At 46.5% G+C, this 14,488-nt stretch overlaps 1 protein-coding gene across 1 annotated transcript in view; it reads left to right on the top strand.

Annotated features, from left to right (window-relative positions):
- The window catches only part of LOC115122272 (leucine-rich repeat-containing protein 4B-like), a 48,671-nt gene that overhangs the window by 17,347 nt on the left and 16,836 nt on the right, over positions 1-14,488 (top strand). The window contains exon 2 of the mRNA XM_065010268.1: positions 309-465. The gene's annotated coding sequence lies outside the window, so the exon portion shown is untranslated. The remainder of the gene's footprint in view (positions 1-308; positions 466-14,488) is intronic.

Raw genomic sequence — 14,488 nt, 5'->3', positions numbered from 1 at the left:
TCACCGGGAGAATGTGACAGTGGGGGAGAGCAGCCCCCAGTGTCTCCTAGTAGAGCTCTCTGAAGGCCAGAGAGGAGCAGGCAGGCTGCAGTTAGTGACGTCATACATGATTACTGCGATAAATCACTGATTCTGCCCTATGGTTAGGAAGGATGATTATTCTGAGTGCCATGGTGAACAACACGCATGCCTTTATTATTTTTATCTCTTCTTAGAGGTCTGCTGGATGGGGTTATATGGAGACTGTTGACTCAGTTGTACTCATTTATTTATATATTTTGCTACTCTTGCATTTTTTTCTCTCCTAGTTTTTTACTGGGTGCAGCAGCACCAGTGAGTGAGAGCCCCAGCCCCCAGGCCAGGCCCCAGTCCTCAGTGTGGAGTGATGGAGCTGCCCCGTGTTGGGAACTGCAGAGCCAGGCGATGGACACCCCTGCTGCTGATGTGACGGAGACACGCAAGATGGTGAGTGAGCAGGTTACTATGGCAACCCGAGTCTGCGCGAGCGCTTCTATTTCGCACAGAGTGGGAGAGAGGGGTGGAGAGAGATCGTGGAGAGGGGAATGGTGTAGAAACCAGCGGAGGAGAGAGGAGAGGTGTGGAAAGAGCATTCGGACTGAAAGGGGTGAGGAGAGAGACACAAGCATTATACGAAGAGAGGATTGAAAGATCAGAGGAAAAGAAGAGCGATGATAGAGGGAGTGGATGGAGTAAAACTAAGTGAGAGGTGAATGATGGGGTGAGACCAAGAAGGCATGATAGAACAGTAAAGCAGAAGGAAGGGATGACAGGGACGTGTCCTGTGATAAAGAGGTGCCCTGCTGTCAGGTATTACAAGCTTGTTTCTTTCCTGTTTACTCCTCCATATTCTCAGCCAATACCTTTTTCACTCCATATAAAGTATGTTTTCCATGTTTCTCTCTCTCACTGTCCCTCAATTCATCCATCTATCCCTCCATCTCTCTCTCTGTGTATCTGTCTCTAACTCTCGTAATGATTTGGTTGGCACGGCACTCTGCTGTGATAAAGACTGACATGGTGTCAGTCTTGGTGACTGGTCTCCATGGAGACGTCCATCAGTCAGTCTGTGTCAGTGTTTCCTAGGCGAATCCTTATCGTGTTTGTCAGTGAGGGTGTTTATCTGTCTGTCTATTAGTCAGTGTGTCAGTCATAGAGCATGCTGGGGCAAGGTCTGGATGGATGGAGGAGTGTTACTTATCACACAAAACGTATACACACACACAAATACACACACACACACTATGCTTATTCGCCAAAAATGCACACAATCTCACACAGCACTGTAGGATCTTAACGCACACACATATGAAATGTGTTATGACACATACGCAAACATTCACATGCCACACACTCCCAAACACACACACTATGCCGTCACACATAAGGACATACATTTAAAAATGCACATATAGCACTGTAGACACACAGAATGTTACCCACATAGAATGTTACACACATATAATGCGACCCACATAGAATGTTACACACATAGAATGTGACACACATAGAATGTTACACACATAGAATGTTACACACATAGAATGTTACACACACAGAATGTTACACACATATAATGCGACCCACATAGAATGTTACACACATATAATGTGACACACATAGAATGTTACACACATATAATGTGACACACATAGAATGTTACACACATATAATGTTACACACACAGAATGTTACCCACATAGAATGTTACACACACAGAATGTTACCCACATAGAATGTTACACACATATAATGCGACCCACATAGAATGTTACACACATAGAATGTGACACACATAGAATGTGACACACATAGAATGTTACACACATAGAATGTGACACACATAGAATGTTACACACATAGAATGTGACACACATAGAATGTTACACACATAGTTACACACATAGAATGTGACACACATAGAATGTTACACACATATAATGTTACACACACAGAATGTTACCCACATAGAATGTTACACACATATAATGCGACCCACATAGAATGTTACACACATAGAATGTGACACACATAGAATGTTACACACATAGAATGTGACACACATAGAATGTGACACACATAGAATGTTACACACATAGAATGTGACACACATAGAATGTTACACACATAGAATGTTACACACATAGAATGTGACACACATAGAATGTTACACACATAGAATGTGACACACATAGAATGTTACACACATAGTTACACACATAGAATGTGACACACATAGAATGTTACACACATATAATGTTACACACACAGAATGTTACCCACATAGAATGTTACACACATATAATGCGACCCACATAGAATGTTACACACATAGAATGTGACACACATAGAATGTTACACACATAGAATGTGACACACATAGAATGTGACACACATAGAATGTTACACACATAGAATGTGACACACATAGAATGTTACACACATAGAATGTGACACACATAGAATGTTACACACATAGAATGTGACACACATAGAATGTTACACACATAGAATGTGACACACATAGAATGTTACACACATAGAATGTGACACACATAGAATGTTACACACATAGAATGTGACACACATAGAATGTTACACACATAGAATGTGACACACACAGAACAAGTGAGGATAAATGCACAAACACTCACACAAACACATTCTATGCATTCTGTAAAACACATCATATTTTAACCCCACAAAAACAATCCTACACGCATGCTCACGTGCTTTTCCCCTGCAGTGGAAAAGGCAACTTGAAAAACAAGGTTTGACGGAAAAAACGCTGAAGCAAGTTCTCACAAAAATAGCTTGGAGCAACAAGCAGTGCTGAGCTCTGCTGTGTGCGGAGGGGGCTTTGAACAGAGCCGATGAAAGGGTGACGTTTACATGGCTCTGTAAATGGCTGAGAGACATTTTGATTAACGGCTGACTCCGGCTTCCCCCTCAGTGCACAGGAATTGAGTGTATCAACATGCTTAACACCCTTAAATACAGATTAATTGTTCACAAAATCGGCATCTCGCAACTAAGGCTCCGGAACAGAGCGGACAGTGATCATTTGAAGAGGAACGTTGGTTCACCTACAGTGCCTTCAGAAAGTATTCATACCTCTTGATTTATTCCACATTTTGTTGTGTTACAGCCTGAATTCAAAATGGATTAAATATATTTATTTTTCATCCATCTACACACAATACCCCATAATGACAAAATTAAAACGTGTTTTTAGAAATTTTTAGAAATGAAATCAAGCATTCACACCCACACACTCCAAATTGAGTTCAGGTGCATCCAATGTCCTTTGATCATCCTTGAGACGTCACAACAACTTGGAGTCCACCTGTTGCCAATTCAATTATTTGGACATGATTTATGAAGAAACACACCTCTCTAAGGTCCCATAGTTGACAGTGCATGTCAGAGCAGAATATATACCATAAAGTCCAAGGAACTGTCTGTACATCTCCAAGATTGTGATGAGGCACATATCTGGGGAAGGGTATACCACAATTTGTAGAGTGTTGAAAGTTTCCAAGAGCACAGTGGTCTCCATCATTGGGCGGGTGGGGGGACTTCTTATAGCTGGCCGTCTGACCAAACTGAGCAACCGGACCAGAAGGACCTCTCTGACAAAACTACAGAGTTCCTTGGCTGAGAACCTGCCAGAAGGACAACAGTCTTTACAGCACTTCACCAATCTGGGCTTTATGGGAGAGTGGCCAGACGGAAGCCACTTCTGAGAGAAAGGCACATGACAGCATGCCTGGATTTGCAAAAAGGCACGTGAAACACTGATAGCATAAGGCAAAAGATTGTGTGGTCTAATAAGAGAAAAACGTAACCATTCGGCCTGAATGCAAAGCGCTATGTCTGGAGAAAGCAAGGCACTGCTCATATAACACCATTCCTACCTTGAAGCATGGTGGTGGCAGCATCATGCTATGGGAATGCTTTTCATCGCCAGGGAGACTGGTAAGGATAGAGGGGGAAATGAATGGAGCCAAATACAGGCCAATCCTTAACACCATGAAGTCCAAGGAACTGTCCATACTTCTCCAAAATAGAATTGTGATGAGGTATATATCTGGGGAAGGGTATAAAACAATTTCTAGTGTGCTTCAGAGTGCAAACGACCATATCAAGTCAAATTTATTTATATAGCCCTTCGTACATCAGCTGATATCTCAAAGTGCTGTACAGAAACCCAGCCTAAAACCATAGACTGAGGCGAAGATTTATGTTCCAACAGGAGAAGGACCCCATACAGCCAAAGCAACGCTGGAATGGCTTCAGAACAAGAATCTGAAAGTCCTTGAGTGGCCCAGCTGATATCCAGCCTTGAATTCCATTGAAAATCTGTGGAAAGACATCTGCAAGGAAGAATGGGAGAAAATCCCCAAATCCAGATGACTCAAAGCTGATACAGACATACCCAAGATGATTCAAAGCTGAGACAGACATACCCAAGATGACTCAAAGCTGAGACAGACATACCCAAGATGACTTGAAGCTTTAATTGCCAAAGGTACTTCTACATTGACTCAGGGGTATGAACACTTTTGTAAATTTTTCATTTCATTTTCAATACATTTGCAAAAATGTCTAAAAACATGTTTTCACTTTGTCATTATGGATTAGTGTGTGTAGGTGAGTTTTTGAATTCAGGCAGTAACACAACAAACAGAATGTGGAAAAAAATAAGGGGTATGAATACTTTTTGAAGGCATCTAGTGAATGTTTGTCACGATCGTCGTATGAGTGAGACCAAGGCGCAGCGTAGTATGCGTACATTCTCTTTTAATGAATGAAATACTTAACAAAAAACAATAAAACCAACGAACTAAACGTGAAGCTATACAACTTAGTGCAGACTCAACTCCACATAGTCAAGATCCCACAACACAAATGAGGAAAATGGCTACCTAAATATGATCCCCAATCAGAGACAACGTTAAACAGCTGTCTCTGATTGGGAAACATATCAGGCCAACATAGACATACAAAAACCCCTAGACATACAAAAAGTAGAGTACCCACCCTAGTCACACCCTGACCGAACCAAAATATATAGAAAAACAGAGATATCTAAGGTCAGGGCGTGACAATGTTAGAGTTAAGATGTTAACATTGAAAGGTCTTTCATCCCGGCATGCAATGATGAGTCGTATGAAGCTTGCAGTGAGGGATTTGAACATGTGGGGAAGGTAATGTAATGTGTGCTAATGGGAGTGCTTTAGAAGGGTGATGAACACACTGACTTTTAATCTGCTGCTCATGGACCTCTCTCTGAAGGAGAGGAGGGCTGTCTCTCTCTCTCTCTCTCTCTCTCTCTCTCTCTCTCTCTCTCGCTCTCACTCTCTCTCCTGTATGAGCAATTCTGAATAGATCAGGCCTTCACTTTGCATCCTGAATTCAAATGAAGCCCACAGACTGTGTGCGCATTGAGAGAGACTGCTTGATGTGTCTATGTATAGAGTGAATGTGTGTGTAGAGTCCAGTGAATGTGTAGTGCTAAGTCTCAACAAATAAAGTCTTGCTTTACAATTTATCCTGGCTATTTTGAAGGTGTTAAGGTTTGTCTCATCATTTATAAATCGAGAACTCTGCAATATTTATTCAATGACTTATGATACATTATGTTGTATCATCATTTGCATAAATATGGATTACCAACCATCAAAAACGGATGTTGCCTCTGAAATGTTCTTTATAGAAACCTGTGTGTGTAAAAAATGCGGGATGATGGTTGAAATCAATATGCAGCACAATAGTAGTGTTTTCAGCTGAATCTGGTAGCTGACCTCCCGTGCCTTTAGCCCAGGTAGGGTATTGACTGCCACCATTGATTTACTTGTACTAACATCCCCACTCGAACCCTGTGCACAATATTTCAATAACCTGGGGGCTTCCTCCCCTGAGATCCACATAAATCAGGTATTACTGAGCCAACTCAAAGCAGGAAGTTAGCACACTGTTATTCACACTGCTTATAGCACACCCTGAATTGTGTGTGTGTGTGTGTGTGTGTGTGTGTGTGTGTGTGTGTGCGTGTGTGCGTGTGTGTGTGTGGGCATGTGATGTCAGCTGTCATTCAACAACAAGGGTGGAGGTGTATCAGGGTAGGGGTGGAGGTGCATCAGGGTAGGGGTGGAGGTGCATCAGGGTAGGGGTGGAGGTGCATCAGGGTAGGGGTGGAGGTGCATCAGGGTAGGGGTGGAGGTGTATCAGGGTAGGGGTGGAGGTGTATCAGGGTAGGGGTGGAGGTGTATCAGGGTAGGGGTGGAGGTGTATCAGGGTAGGGAGGAGGTGTATCAGGGTAGGGTGGAGGTGTATCAGGGTAGGGGTGGAGGTGTATCAGGTAGGGAGGAGGTGTATCAGGGTAGGGGTGGAGGTGTATCAGGGTAGGGAGGAGGTGTATCAGGGTAGGGGTGGAGGTGTATCAGGGTAGGGAGGAGGTGTATCAGGGTAGGGAGGAGTTGTATCAGGGTAGGGGTGGAGGTGTATCAGGGTAGGGGTGGAGGTGTATCAGGGTAGGGGTGGAGGTGTATCAGGGTAGGGGTGGAGGTGTATCAGGGTAGGGGTGGAGGTGTATCAGGGTAGGGAGGAGGTGTATCAGGGTAGGGGTGGAGGTGTATCAGGGTAGGGGTGGAGGTGTATCAGGGTAGGGGTGGAGGTGTATCAGGGTAGGGAGGAGGTGTATCAGGGTAGGGAGGAGGTGTATGCCTATTGAAAAGGTGTTCAGTCACACAGACTGTGTGTGTGTGTGTGTGTGTGTGTGTGTGTGTGTGTGTGTGTGTGTGTGTGTGTGTGTGTGTGTGTTTTCCGTTGGTTTCCCTCCACTAGTCTGTGCTTGACTGTGTTCCTCCTGCAGAATAAAACCATTTTTTTGTTTTCCATTAAATCGGGGACTGTGTCATGATGCAGTATTCTCCTTTTCATTTATGTAAAAGCTCCTGGTCTTTGGTCCCAGAGTAAATTTCACTTGGCTGTTATTCAAATGCTTTAAACATTTACAAGTGGCTCTGAATGTGAGAGTAAAATGAAGTAGGATGAGTACATCAGCCCAACATTTTAGGCTAGATTGTGTGTAGTCGTTCTATTGGATTACACAGAAGTTGAATATGTAGAATAACGTGAACCAAGCACTTCTATGGCTGAGAACTACTGTAGAGACAAAACAAGAAGACTGCTGCTAATATCTGCCAACAAACCAGTAGCTTAAAGTTACCGCATTTGAAATGTTCTCTACATAGTTGTTTCAAATAAATACTGTATCAAGGGATTTCGTTTTTCTTTGGTGGCATGGTTTTATTTTGGGGTTGGCTTCTGAGTATTATCCTGCATGAGCTGCTTTTCCACTAGAAGGGATAAACAGAGAGAGATTGTAGGCTGGGGACTCTTGTAGTGCAGAAAGTTAAAAAACAGCCAATGTTAACCAGCAGACACACGGGGTAATCATATTAGTGCTGATTTATCATATCTTACACTTCGCTGTGAGCTGTTCAGTATAGATCACATGATAACAGAGAGCAGGCTCACTGTGGAAGTTAGGCGGGAGGGCGGGGAAATGATAGACCTCTCTGCAGTAACTTTCAACAGTTTCATGACACTCGAGCTCTTGAAAATGAGTTTGTAAACATTGTCAATGAACTTATTGTTGGTAACAGGAGAGGTCAAGAATAATATCTGTCACCATCTTGGGTGTTATGTTCTAACCCTGGCCAGGGACTCTATTCAATCTGTATCACGGACAGCGTTACAGCGTGATTGAAATGTAAAGGCAATGTTCCCGCTTTAACAGAGACTGCATTCCTTGTAAACGCTGCATGTGTCGGCTCAATCAAAATGGCCTTAACATTTCTATCGTGCAATCTGTAACGCTTCAGTGATCGGGACTGAACGGAGCCCTAGGTGTCAGTCTGATCACATATGTCAGGGGTCTCCTCTCTACATACAGATAGTAGAATAGATAGGAGCTCTGTCTGTCTACTGGGTGCCTGGGCTCTGTCTACTGAGCCGACATTGTGGTATCTGCACACTCATTATTGATGGCTGGCTCCCAGTTCCAAACTGTTAGGATGGCAGAGCACCACTGGAGATGTCTGTCTGTCTGCCTGCCTGCCTGCCTGCCTGCCTGCCTGCCTGCAGGAAGATGACACAACCCACAGGGTCTTTAGTTCTCTCTCACTGCATTAGTATATTTCTTTCTTTCTGAATATGTGATTATGGGTGTGCCTGTGTATACCTTCAAAAAATGTTGCTTTTTAATGAGTGGCAGAAGGGAGGGGCATGTGGAAAGGGTGGGATACAGCTGAAGAGGGAGAAAGGGGCAGAGTGTGGTGAATAGGTAACCATGGCTACTCTCTTGGCTAAGATTTGAATTGAGAGAAAGTGAGAAAACAGGGGAACGATTGAAGCGACAGTGATCTCCTGCGAGGCAGACAGAGAACCGAGATCAAAGGGTTAATATGTGTCAGTGTAGCAGGTTAATCTTTCATCAAACTGAGAGGTCAATGCAGTATTTCCACAGCCACTGGACACAGCAGCAACACATGGGGAGAGAGGAGAGAAAAATAGGAGGGGAGGAGAGAGAGAGAGAGAGAGAGAGCAGAAAGAGAGTGACCTAGAGAGAGATGGAGACAGGCAGAGGCCACTAAAATGTTGATGGTGACAGCGATTCGACAACAGTGAAGCAGACGCCAACTCCAACTACTTCCAGTTCCTCGATGGACTCTACTCCACTCCCCACTAACCAACCAAACTATTTCAGCCTGCATCTCTCTCTCAGCCTCACATCTCATCCCATCTCCCTTGGCTCCCTTTGATTTGGATCAGCTGTCGTCTCCCCAAAATAACTGCCGTACTTACACATCAGTCCTAATGGTGGCTAAAATTAAACATAGAGGTGGCTGTCATTTCAAGGGTAATGCCTTCAGTCTGTTGTTATGTTACATATGCTGGGATGCACATAATAGCCACGATAGAGAAGAGAAACACCGGGGATTCGTTTTTCAGAACATTAAATGCAAATTTAAATGATTCTTTCCCCCTGTGAGATTGGCACTGAAAGACAATATTTAAATGAAACTGTCATGGGGATGATGTATATGATGATGTCACAGCATATAATGTGGAGGTATGCTTCTAAGAGATTTGCCTCAAAGTTTCACGCAAATGCAGGGAGGTACCAAAACTGAGGTAGCCTGGGTATATATCAGTCTGTTTGCGCTAACATCCCACTCCTTACCATTCCTTGTCTTGCCAAAAATGTTTTTGTCACGACAAGGAGTGTCGTTTTATCTGTATTTAACATTGTGAGAAGCTTGCCGTATAAGGGTCCAGTGTTATGTGCATAGTGACTACTGGTTCTGGTCTAGAGCTGTGACTGTCCCAGTACCCTACTGGCTCTGGTCTAGAGCTGTGACTGTCCCAGTACCCTACTGGTTCTGGTCTAGAACTGTGACTGTCCCGGTATCCTACTGGTTCTGGTCTAGAACTGTGACTGTCCCAGTACCCTACTGGTTCTGGTCTAGAGCTGTGACTGTCCCAGTACCCTACTGGTTCTGGTCTAGAGCTGTGACTGTCCCTGTATCCTACTGGTTCTAGTCTAGAATTGTGACTGTCCCAGTACCCTACTGGTTCTGGTCTAGAGCTGTGTGTGACAGTCCCAGTACCCTACTGGTTCTGGTCTAGAACTGTGACTGTCCCAGTATCCTACTGGTTCTGGTCTAGAGCTGTGACTGCCCCAGTACCCTACTGGTTCTGATCTAGAGCTGTGACTGTCCCGGTATCCTACTGGTTCTGGTCTAGAACTGTGACTGTCCCGGTACCCTACTGGTTATGGTCTCAAGCTGTGACTGTCCGAGTACCCTACTGGTTTAGGTCTAGATCTGTGATGGTCCCAGTATCCTACTGGATCTGGTCTAGAGCTGTGAGTGTCCCCGTATCCTACTGGTTCTGGTCTAGAGCTGTGATGGTCCCAGTATCCTACTGGTTCTGGTCTAGAGCTGTGACTGTCCCGGTATCCTACTGCTTCTGGTCTAGAACTGTGACTGTCCCAGTACCCTACTGGTTTTGGTCTAGAGCTGTGTGTGACAGTCCCAGTACCCTCCTGGTTCTGGTCTAGAACTGTGACTGTCCCAGTACCCTACTGGTTCTGGTCTAGAGCTGTGAGTGACTGTCCCAGTACCCTACTGGTTCTGGTCTAGAACTGTGAGTGTCCCAGTACCCTACTGGTTCTGGTCTAGAGTTGTGACTGTCGCAGTACCTTACTGGTTTTGGTCTAGAGCTGTGACGGTCTCAGTATCCTACTGGTTCTGGTCTAGAACTGTGAGTGTCCCAGTACCCTACTGGTTCTGGTCTAGAGTTGTGACTGTCCCAGTACCCTACTGATTATGGTCTAGAGCTGTGAGTGACTGTCCCAGTACCCTACTGGTTCTGGTCTAGAGCTGTGGGTGACGGTCCCCGTACCCTACTGGTTCTGGTCTAGAACTGTGACTGTCCCAGGACCCTACTGGTTCTGGTCTAGAGCCGTGAGTGACTGTCCCAGTACCCTACTGGTTCTGGTCTAGAGCTGTGTGTGACGGTCCCAGTACCCTACTTGTGCTGGTCTAGAGCTGTGACTGTCCCAGTACCCTACTGGTTCTGGTCTAGAGCTGTGAGTGTCCCAGTACCCTACTGGTTCTGGTCTAGAGTTGTGACTGTCGCAGTACCTTACTGGTTTTGGTCTAGAGCTGTGACGGTCCCAGTATCCTACTGGTTCTGGTCTAGAACTGTGAGTGTCCCAGTACCCTACTGGTTCTGGTCTAGAGCTGTGAGTGTCCCAGTACCCTACTGGTTCTGGTCTAGAGTTGTGACTGTCGCAGTACCTTACTGGTTTTGGTCTAGAGCTGTGACGGTCCCAGTATCCTACTGGTTCTGGTCTAGAACTGTGAGTGTCCCAGTACCCTACTGGTTCTGGTCTAGAGTTGTGACTGTCCCAGTACCCTACTGATTCTGGTCTAGAGCTGTGAGTGACTGTCCCAGTACCCTACTGGTTCTGGTCTAGAGCTGTGTGTGACGGTCCCCGTACCCTACTGCTTCTGGTCTCAAGCTGTGACTGTCCGAGTACCCTACTGGTTTAGGTCTAGATCTGTGATGGTCCCAGTATCCTACTGGATCTGATCTAGAGCTGTGAGTGTCCCCGTATCCTACTGGTTCTGGTCTAGAGCTGTGACTGTCCCAGTACCCTACTGGTTCTGATCTAGAGCTGTGACTGTCCCAGTATCCTACTGGTTCTGGTCTAGAGCTGTGACTGTCCCAGTACCCTACTGGTTCTGATCTAGAGCTGTGACTGTCCCGGTATCCTACTGCTTCTGGTCTAGAACTGTGACTGTCCCAGTACCCTACTGGTTTTGGTCTAGAGCTGTGTGTGACAGTCCCAGTACCCTCCTGGTTCTGGTCTAGAACTGTGACTGTCCCAGTACCCTACTGGTTCTGGTCTAGAGCTGTGTGTGACGGTCCCAGTACCCTACTGGTTCTGGTCTAGAGCTGTGAGTGTCCCAGTACCCTACTGGTTCTGGTCTAGAGTTGTGACTGTCGCAGTACCTTACTGGTTTTGGTCTAGAGCTGTGACGGTCCCAGTATCCTACTGGTTCTGGTCTAGAACTGTGAGTGTCCCAGTACCCTACTGGTTCTGGTCTAGAGCTGTGAGTGTCCCAGTACCCTACTGGTTCTGGTCTAGAGTTGTGACTGTCGCAGTACCTTACTGGTTTTGGTCTAGAGCTGTGACGGTCCCAGTATCCTACTGGTTCTGGTCTAGAACTGTGAGTGTCCCAGTACCCTACTGGTTCTGGTCTAGAGTTGTGACTGTCCCAGGACCCTACTGGTTCTGGTCTAGAACTGTGACTGTCCCAGGACCCTACTGGTTCTGGTCTAGAGCTGTGTGTGACAGTCCCAGTACCCTACTGGTTCTGGTCTAGAACTGTGACTGTCCCAGGACCCTACTGGTTCTGGTCTAGAGCTGTGAGTGACTGTCCCAGTACCCTACTGGTTCTGGTCTAGAGCTGTGTGTGACGGTCCCAGTACCCTACTGGTGCTGGTCTAGAGCTGTGACTGTCCCAGTATCCTACTGGTTCTGGTCTAGAGCTGTGACTGCCCCAGTACCCTACTGGTTCTGATCTAGAGCTGTGACTGTCCCGGTATCCTACTGGTTCTGGTCTAGAACTGTGACTGTCTCGGTACCCTACTGGTTATGGTCTCAAGCTGTGACTGTCCGAGTACCCTACTGGTTTAGTTCTAGATCTGTGATGGTCCCAGTATCCTACTGGATCTGGTCTAGAGCTGTGAGTGTCCCCGTATCCTACTGGTTCTGGTCTAGAGCTGTGATGGTCCCAGTATCCTACTGGTTCTGGTCTAGAGCTGTGACTGTCCCAGTACGCTACTGGTTCTGATCTAGAGCTGTGACTGTCCCGGTATCCCACTGCTTCTGGTCTAGAACTGTGACTGTCCCAGTACCCTACCGGTTCTGGTCTAGAGCTGTGAGTGACTGTCCCAGTACCCTACTGGTTCTGGTCTAGAGCTGTGTGTGACGGTCCCAGTATCCTACTGGTTCTGGTCTAGAACTGTGAGTGTCCCAGTACCCTACTGGTTCTGGTCTAGAGTTGTGACTGTCGCAGTACCTTACTGGGTTTGGTCTAGAGCTGTGACGGTCCCAGTATCCTACTGGTTCTGGTCTAGAACTGTGAGTGTCCCAGTACCCTACTGGTTCTGGTCTAGAGTTGTGACTGTCCCAGTACCCTACTGATTATGGTCTAGAGCTGTGAGTGACTGTCCCAGTACCCTACTGGTTCTGGTCTAGAGCTGTGTGTGACGGTCCCCGTACCCTACTGGTTCTGGTCTAGAACTGTGACTGTCCCAGGACCCTACTGGTTCTGGTCTAGAGCCATGAGTGACTGTCCCAGTACCCTACTGGTTCTGGTCTAGAGCTGTGTGTGACGGTCCCAGTACCCTACTTGTGCTGGTCTAGAGCTGTGACTGTCCCAGTACCCTACTGGTTCTGGTCTAGAGCTGTGATGGTCCCAGTATCCTACTGGTTCTGGTCTAGAACTGTGAGTGTCCCAGTACCCTACTGGTTCTGGTCTAGAGTTGTGACTGTCGCAGTACCTTACTGGTTTTGGTCTAGAGCTGTGATGGTCCCAGTATCCTACTGGTTCTGGTCTAGAACTGTGAGTGTCCCAGTACCCTACTGGTTCTGGTCTAGAGTTGTGACTGTCCCAGTACCCTACTGATTCTGGTCTAGAGCTGTGAGTGACTGTCCCAGTACCCTACTGGTTCTGGTCTAGAGCTGTGTGTGACGGTCCCCGTACCCTACTGCTTCTGGTCTCAAGCTGTGACTGTCCGAGTACCCTACTGGTTTAGGTCTAGATCTGTGATGGTCCCAGTATCCTACTGGATCTGGTCTAGAGCTGTGAGTGTCCCCGTATCCTACTGGTTCTGGTCTAGAGCTGTGACTGTCCCAGTACCCTACTGGTTCTGATCTAGAGCTGTGACTGTCCCAGTATCCTACTGGTTCTGGTCTAGAGCTGTGACTGTCCCAGTACCCTACTGGTTCTGATCTAGAGCTGTGACTGTCCCGGTATCCTACTGCTTCTGGTCTAGAACTGTGACTGTCCCAGTACCCTACTGGTTTTGGTCTAGAGCTGTGTGTGATAGTCCCAGTACCCTCCTGGTTCTGGTCTAGAACTGTGACTGTCCCAGTACCCTACTGGTTCTGGTCTAGAGCTGTGAGTGACTGTCCCAGTACCCTACTGGTTCTGGTCTAGAGCTGTGAGTGTCCCAGTACCCTACTGGTTCTGGTCTAGAGTTGTGACTGTCGCAGTACCTTACTGGTTTTGGTCTAGAGCTGTGACGGTCCCAGTATCTTACTGGTTCTGGTCTAGAACTGTGAGTGTCCCAGTACCCTACTGGTTCTGGTCTAGAGTTGTGACTGTCGCAGTACCTTAATGGTTTTGGTCTAGAGCTGTGATGGTCCCAGTATCCTACTGGTTCTGGTCTAGAACTGTGAGTGTCCCAGTACCTTACTGGTTCTGGTCTAGAGTTGTGACTGTCCCAGTACCCTACTGATTCTGGTCTAGAGCTGTGAGTGACGGTCCCCGTACCCTACTGCTTCTGGTCTCAAGCTGTGACTGTCTGAGTACCCTACTGGTTTAGGTCTAGATCTGTGATGGTCCCAGTATCCTACTGGTTCTGGTCTAGAGCTGTGACTGTCCCAGTACCCTACTGGTTCTGATCTAGAGCTGTGACTGTCCCAGTATCCTACTGGTTCTGGTCTAGAGCTGTGACTGTCCCAGTACCCTACTGGTTCTGATCTAGAGCTGTGACTGTCCCGGTATCCTACTGCTTCTGGTCTAGAACTGTGACTGTCCCAGTACCCTACTGGTTTTGGTCTAGAGCTGTGTGTGACAGTCCCAGTACCCTCCTGGTT

This window comes from Oncorhynchus nerka, linkage group LG26 (assembly GCF_034236695.1).
Source record: "Oncorhynchus nerka isolate Pitt River linkage group LG26, Oner_Uvic_2.0, whole genome shotgun sequence".
NCBI lineage: Eukaryota > Metazoa > Chordata > Actinopteri > Salmoniformes > Salmonidae > Oncorhynchus > Oncorhynchus nerka.
This window is presented reverse-complemented; position numbering and strand designations above follow the sequence as displayed.